The following is an 8,555-nucleotide window of genomic DNA, read 5'->3' on the forward strand; positions in this document are numbered from 1 at the left end:
CAACCCAATTCAAGCCTATCGAAACTACGAACTTCTGACTTCCAATCAACTCCGATTGAACTCAAATTTTGCACACAAGTCATAAATTATATGATGGACCTATTCCAACTTCCGAAATCAAAATCCGACCCTGATATCAATAATGTTAACTTCCGGTCAAACTTCTCAACCTTCCAAACCTTCAATTTTTTAACTTTCACCAATTCAAGCCGAACGATATCACCATATGAATCTATTGGATTTGTTGAAACTCCATTCTAGAGTCATATACACAAAAGTCAACATACGAAACTCATTCAGCTTAAGCCTCCAACTTAGGGACTATGTGTCCCATTTCATTCCAAAACTCACCCGAAACCAAGACCAAACACCCCAGTAAGTCGCATAACCACGATACAACACAGATGAGGTAATAAAATAGGGGATCAAGGCTAAAATACTCAAAAGGACCGGTCGGGTCATTACAAATATTGCAAACGTTTGCTGAAGCAAACAAGGCGAACATTATACATACATTTAGGGAGAGGCGAAAGGTCTTTTGACACATAAAGAACACATACTCGAAGAAAATTTGCTAATATAAAAGATCTTATTAAGTAATACAACTTATGAAATAAATTTAATATTCTATTTAGTATTGTTTGTGGATTACTATGCTTATAGTGTTTACTCGTAAACGGTATAATTAAATTTGTTACGTGGTTTATAGACAAACGATTGAAGAAGGTGACGAGTCTAGCTCCGAGCGCAGTGTCTCCTAGGACAGAAATGAAAGCAATATAAAAGAGTCAATAAAGTCGTTAAAATTGAGAGCGAAAGTGAAATATAGCATATGTTTTGCCAAGAATTTCGTGTCCTACAATGGTTGTTGAGTCTACTATTTATAGCTATACCCAGGAAAACAAAATTCTAGGATCAAGCCTACTTAAATGACAATAAAGGAGTCATTGATGGATATGTAACGGCAGGCTATGAATGCGAATATTCTCTGTAACGGTTGCCCTTTTAATGTGAAAGAATATTCTCTCTTTGAATGATATCCGATGACAAATACTCGATATGATCCCACTAATTATGCTCCCTTTGGGATTTACCTGATGTCGATTGCAATTATTATTCCAGATACTGGTTGTTACTTGACTCGCCTTTCACCTGTCTTGGCTTCCACGTGTCATGGCATTATTCGACCATTTATTATAAATCAATTTTACCCCATACAGACCCCCCTGCTTTTCGTGACACATCATCGTGTCACCGGGAAGTTGGTGAAGATCCCTTTCTTGATGGGAAAGTTCTTGAATAGTTTCTGACGCTTCAAAAGGCGCATGTCTTCTCGCATTTAATACCCCGAACACGTGTTGCCCTACGATTCAACAATATTTTTGCCAGTTTTCAGGTAAACATGATCACAATTTTTTCGTCTCTATCTTCACTTCTACTCATTACTTTACTTCTTTACTTCCAAAGTTTGCTTTCATAAACCCTTCTTCTTTTCTGCAGTTACTCTGAATTTGCTTAGAAAGTTTTCCATCTCCTTTAACGTTCTTATCAAAAACCTTTACTCTATCTTTACTACCATGGCTTCTTCTACTGCATCTTTTAAAAACTCTGGCCTTATCTTCGGTGGAGGCCTAAAGAAAAACAAAGACGCTGATGCCGATTCTGAGCCTCCTACTGTAAACACCATCATACCAATACACCTTAGTACTGATAATGACTTCCAAGAGAAGGCCCCTTCTGTGTCTTCATGGACTTGGGTTGTTAGTAGGTATCCCTCCTCCATTCGCTACTCTAGTATCCCTATAGTGAAGGAGGACCACAACTGCCCTAATCTCGTCATCCTCACCCCGGATATGATAGAGCAAGTTACCTTTACCAAGGAGGGTTTTACGTATGTCTATACGTATCCATTTACCTTGGGCCCATTTTCCTTCGAATGAAGGGCTCGACCCTGTAATTTTGGAATTTTGCCATCGGTACCAGGTATGCTCAGTATAATTAGGCCCATCTATATGGCGAACGGTGGCTTGCCTTCACCAACTGTGCACGGAGATCGGGGAAACCCTAACCCTAGCACAGATGATGAATCTCTACTCCCCCAAAAATTTCTATGGGGGAGTAATAAACTTCAGCAAGCGTGGACACCACGTCGTTCTTTCCAGCATGGACGATGACGGTAATCGTGGGTGGATGGAGCGATTTATCATCATTTCTACCAAGGACATCATCCCGTCCAAAACTCCTTCTTTTCCAGAATCATGGAATCGCTTTCATAAGTTTACGATTATTCACTTCCTTCTTTCGCGAAAAAGATGATTTCCCGTTGCTGACCCTTTTGTTTATTTTATTCTAGCTTCTCGGTGGGAACCACTACGGGTTCAAGGTATGTACTAGTGGATTCAAAAGATTCTGGAAATCACAACTCCAGAATCCTGTCGGTGGAAGGAAATGACCCTTAAATATGGGTGGAAGGCCAAGAATCACGGTAAACTAAGTCCTTCTCCCTTTTACCTTTGTACGAAAATAGGTAACTTTGCTAACTCTATTTTTTGCTTGATTCAGGAATTCTGAAGGGTTCCATCACTGATAAGTAGGGATTTTGACTACTTATTTGCACTCTTTTACTTTCGTTTTAGCTCAAAATTGCTTAAAGATATTCCCGAAAACTCATGAAATGTGCTTTACTACAGGAGTGTTGGAATATGAGCTAAAGAGATGAAAATTAACTCAAGAAGGAGTAATTTTGGACAAGGACCAAAACAAGGCTAAAAGGGCAGAAGTGCGGACCATATAATATTAAATGCGGCTGAACATAAGGATGCCTCTGACAGGATTTCTTTGTAAAATGCGGACCGCACAATTATTGTGCGGCCGCAGAATATGAGGTTCAGAGAGATGGACTTTTGGTCCATGAAGAAGTGCGGACCGCACCACTATTGTGCAGCCGCAGAATCAAGAGCGCGGCCGCACTAAAAAATGTGCGATCCACAGAAGTCCCCCATGCCAAAGCCCAAGGTCAAGAAGAGAGGACCGCACCATTATTGTGCGGCCGCAGAATCAGCGGCCCCACGCATAAATGTGCGGTCCGCATAAGCTGAAGAAGTGCGACCGCAATCCTGAATTGTGCGACCGCAGAAGTCAAACCTGCCAAGCCAAGTCTGAATGTGCGAACCATACACATAATTGTGCAGCCGCACAACCTCCGCAGGGGCAATTCTGCCCGATAATTTCAGCTGGGTATAAATAGACCTTTTGTCATTTTTAGGTCAAGTTTGGTGCACCTGAGAATAGATATTCATTTTTCATTACTGTATTGGGTAACAATGTATTAGTTTAAACATTCTAACATTAGATTTTCTTTCCTTAATCATCTATTATGAATTGTATCTTAGTTTCTTCTTTAATTTCTTCATTTTCCATGAGTAGCTAAATTTCTAGCTAGGGTTGTGATCCAACCCTAGTGTGGGTACTTAATGGGTGTTTGATTTAGGGCTTGTTTTTTATTGGGTTAGTGATATTTAGCCCAGATCTTGCTTGAATTTGAGAATTAATGGTTGCAAATATTGATTCATGCCTAAATTACTTAGTTTCTACTTGAGAAAGAGAGATTATGTCTAGGAAAACTTGGCTAACAAGGAATTGGGGTGAACTCAAGAAATTGATAGCCCCAATTAAAGGGTGGAATCTAGAGATAGTAAGACCCGACTTGAGCATTTATCACTTGTTTTGTGCAATACCCATTTGGACTTGAGAAAGCCAAATTAGGCAAAACCACTCTAACTACCGAGAGGTATTGAGCGGGTAATTCCATGTGATTGCTATATTACGACCCCGACCAATCAAACTTACCTTAGAGTTTACAATCTATTAGGTAACCACCTAGGTGGAAGTCATGACCCTAGATCTTTTATAAATTTGAAAAACAACAACACCAAAAACATTGACTCTTAGCTTTTCAATTGCAAGCATTAGCATAGTCATTAGAAGTAGAAAGAAACAATCAATCATGTGGAAATGCAATCTTGGGCACGTCATACACTAGACTTGGTATATACCTAATCCCACATAAAGCTCTCTGTGGAATCGACCCCGACTCACGTTGGGTATTTATAATTGCATCGACCGCCTTACAATCCCAACTCTGGTGGCGCATGGGGAAGTCGTTGTGGAGTTGGGAAAGCAGGTGAAGAAGATGTGAAAATATCAGGCTTCGAAGAAGTCGGTGGATAGGTTAAGAAAAGAAGTTGCCAAGATCGCATCTGCCGGAGATCTACCACTAGATTTACTGATGGAGTCAGCACCATCAGCACCATCAGTACTTGAGGCATCATAGGAAGCAGCTGGCCAGTCTGAAGAGCCAGACCTTACTGCCCATACCGCTGAGGAGATGCTCCAGATGCTCAGCAACCCTGTTGTCCCTCAGCCAGGTGATGATGAGATACAGCTGGAGGAGACCGATGGTGTTGAGGATGCCATGCAGACTGAGACCACATATGGAGTTCTCTTAGCTCTCTACCCTTCCTTGTTCTTATTTTTATTAAGCAGTGAGGACAATGCTTATTTTTATTCAAGGGGGTGGTCTATTTTGGATGATTCATTATTACATTGACATTTGGCCTGTAATAACTCTAATACTCTTTTTCTTTTATCTTTATTTTCTCTTTAGTTATGTATATATTCTTACCTTTCATTTGATGTATATATTCATTTCCCTTCAGTTTGTATATTTAATCGTCTTACTTTCTATAGTTTATTTCATAGCTTCTTTAGTTTATTTTTATTAGTAGTATAACTTCTTATTTACTTTAGTAGCTTCTTTTTGATTTGGTAGCTTCTTGTTATATTTAAGTGAGAATAAGCCTTTGGTTTTCTTTATGCCACAGTTATTTCCAAAGGTGGATTTTATGTGAACCGGGTGGCCCTTCCCAACGATGGATGGCGTGACAACCTTCTTAAGGGATTGAGTCTGTTTTTTTATGTTAGGTAAAACAGTAGTAATGAATAAAAGGTTCTCAAGCATGCTTCACTTGGTACCAACACATTTACCTACGGCCTTATGGTTAAAAACAAGTTGTTGGCAGAAAATAGCTCTAGTTGTGACCTTTTGACTCTTGTGTTGACTTAAGTAGTCATCGAGTGGTTCGGTCGAGCCATTTGTGATTCTCAATCTTAACTAGGGTTGTTGTGGGACCTCTACTCCATTCTAGTTAGCAATCCATCAACGTGAGAGGTGAGATATTAGTTGCAAGTCCATGTACCCGTGCTAATAGTCTAGAACTTGCCCCGAATGTTTTTCTAGGCAAAATTCTAAGTGTAGCTTGGCTCGAGAAATGATTGTAGGCTCTCCTTGATCCACTTTGAAAATCTTCCATAGCCTACCAATGTGATATCCCTAGTCAAACCATTTGAGCCTAAGCCCTTTTTCATTCAATAAGCACGTTACAAGCCTTTATCTATTTTGTAATGACCCTTTCTTGGCACCCGATCTTTCCTTAGCATTCTTGAGAAACAATTGGCTAAAGCATAAGTTTGGGGGAGAGGCGAGAAGTTTGAAAGTGATGTAAAGGTACAAAGAAGAGGAAAGAAATGAAGAAAAGGGAAGGCAAAGAAAAGAAAGAGAAAGAACAAAAAGAAAAATGCCAAAAAGAAAGTGAATAAAGTAAAAAGTTGAAGGGATTCAAAGAAAAACAAGGATGAAAGGCATGGAGTAAATAGAGAAGGAGAAAAATAAATATCATGACCAAGAAAGAGTGACGTTACGTCTCTCTAGTTCTCCCGAGGAAAAAGAAAATGACTCGAAGAGTCGATAAAGTATGAGCCAAAAAGAGAAAATGGAGTGCTTAAGGAAAGATGAACTCATTCTATTCCAAAAAGGCCTACCTTGGTCCAAAAGCCTTCATTACATCCCGAAAAAGCCCTACATGATTTCAAGTTGAGTGATCTTACATTAGTGATGATTTACATGAGGGGCAAGCATATGGTACTTAGAGTTGTACTTGTGACAATCTTTTGAGAGAGATGAGCGAACTTTTCACAAATCCTTGAATTGAGTGTTACATTCTAGAGTGAGATATGCTAACGGAGAGTAGAGGAGGAGGAATTTGGGATCCATAATGACCTACATGATAGAGTGAGCTTCCTTGATGAATAAAGTCAACTCTTGATGCTCTAGTGTCACATTATAACTATTGTACTCAAAAAGTCAAATCATTGCGTTGTTGATAATTCGTACGTGTTGTGGGTAACTGTTGGTCCCAATTGATGTGTGTTTGATTCACCTTAGACCAGCTGAAATAGTGCTTGTCTTGTGGAGGTGGGAATTACCTTATTTGCTTGAGGACAAACAAAAGCTTAAGTTTGGGGGAGTTGATAAGTAGGAATTTTGACTACTTATTTGCACTCTTTTACTTTCGTTTTAGCTCAAAATTACTTAAAGGTATTCCCGAAAACTCATGAAATGTGCTTTCTTGCAGAAGTGTTGGAATAAGAGCTAAAGAGATGAAAATCAACTCAAGAAGGAATAACTTTGGACAAGGACCAAAACAAGGTTAAAAGGGCAGAAGTGCGGACCGCATAATATTGAATGCGATCGCAGAACATAAGGATGCCTCTGACAGGATTTCTTTGTAAAATGTGGACCGAACAATTATTGTGTGGCCGCAGAATATGAGATTCAGAGAGATGGACTTTTGGGCCATGAAGAAGTGTGGACCGCACCACTATTGTGCAGCCGCAGGATCAAGAGCGCAGCCACACTCAAAAATATGTGGTCCATAGAAGTCCCCCATGCCAAAGCCCAAGGTCAAGAAGTGAGGACCGCACCATTATTGTGCGGCCGCAGAATCAGCGGCCACACTCAGAAATGTGCGGTCCGCATAAGCTGAAGAAGTGTGGCCGCAATCCTGAATTGTGCGCCCGTAGAAGTCAAACCTGCCAAGTCAAGTCTCAATGTGCGGACCGCACACATAATTGTGCGGCCGCACAACCTCCGCAGGGGCAATTTTGTCTGATAATTTTAGCTAGGTATAAATAGATCTTTTTGTCATTTTTAGGTCAAGTTTGGTGCACCTGAGAATATATAGCCGTTTTTCATTACTGTATTGGGTAACATTGTATTAGTTTAAACATTCTAATATTATATTTTCTTCCCTTAATCATCTATTATGAATTTTGTCTTTGTTTCTCTTTAATTTCTTCATTTTCCATGAGTAGCTAAATTTCTAGCTAGGGTTGTGACCCAACCCTAGTGTGGGTACTTAATGGGTGTTTGATTTAGGGCTTGTTTGTGATTGGGTTAGTGATATTTAGCCTAGTTCTTGCTTGAATTTGAGAATTGATGGTTGCAAACATTGATTCATGCCTAAATTACTTAGTTTCTACTTGAGAAAGAGAGACTAAGTCTAGGAAAACTTGGCTAACAAGGAATTTGGGTGAACTCAAGAAATTGATAGCCCCAATTAAAGGGTGGAATCTAGAGATAGTAAGACCCGACTTGAGCATTTATCACTTGTTTTGCAATACCCATTTGGACTTGAGAAAGCCAAATTGGGCAAAATCACTCTAACTACCGAGAGGTATTGAGTGGGTAATTGCGTGTGATTGCCATATTACGACCCCGACCAATCAAACTTTCCCTAGAGTTTACAATCTGTTAGGTAACCACCTAGGTGGAAGTCACGACCCTAGATCTTTTATAAATTTGAAAAACAACAACACCAAAAACATTCTCTTAGCTTTTCAATTGCAAGTATTAGCATAATTATTAGAAGTAGAAAAAAAAATAATCAATCATGTGGAAGTACAATCTTGGGCACGTCATATACTAGATTTGGTATATACCTAATCCCACATAAAGCTCTATGTGGAATCGACCCCGACTCGCATTGGGTATTTATAATTGCATCAACCGCCTCAAAATCCCAATTAGTGGTGTGAGTTTGGGCTACATCAATCACCTACCCCGAGATCGACATTTTAACGGGTGACCCCAAAGAGGGTAGGAGGGTGCTACAAGTGCCCATTCTCGAAGCAGTGCCCGCAGATCTGCTTCCGGTGAGGGTGCTTCCTATCGGAGTCCCCAACCAGAGAACAAGCAACCAAAAGGCGACGTTCTTCATCGGCTGGGACTAAGAATAAGAAAATAAAGACGATGAGGACCAAGCCAGACACAATCATAGTGGTCCTCGGTGATGAAGGGGAAGCTAGTGATGGAGAGGCTTCCCTTCAAAGGAGGAAAAAATCTCGCTTCCGAGTGGGATCATCTGTTGGCCGAGAGGAATCAACTTGCTGCTCGCCTCCCGGTTCTGAAGCTAAAATCTATTGATATAGACGAGCTCAAGGCTCGGTTGCAGCAGAGTGAATGATATAAAATGGCCCACAATCAAGACGTTGTTCAATTGCAAGAAAAGCTTCAAGAGGCCAAGGCAAAGTGGGCTGAGTTACATGACGCTATGCTCATCACTACCGAGTGTGAGTCAGCCTCAGAGGATCAAATTAATAACCTGAAGGTAGATTTGTCCTCCAAACTTAGGAAGTCAATGTTGCCGAGTATAAGA

Source organism: Nicotiana attenuata, unplaced genomic scaffold (assembly GCF_001879085.1).
Source record: "Nicotiana attenuata strain UT unplaced genomic scaffold, NIATTr2, whole genome shotgun sequence".
Lineage (NCBI taxonomy): Eukaryota > Viridiplantae > Streptophyta > Magnoliopsida > Solanales > Solanaceae > Nicotiana > Nicotiana attenuata.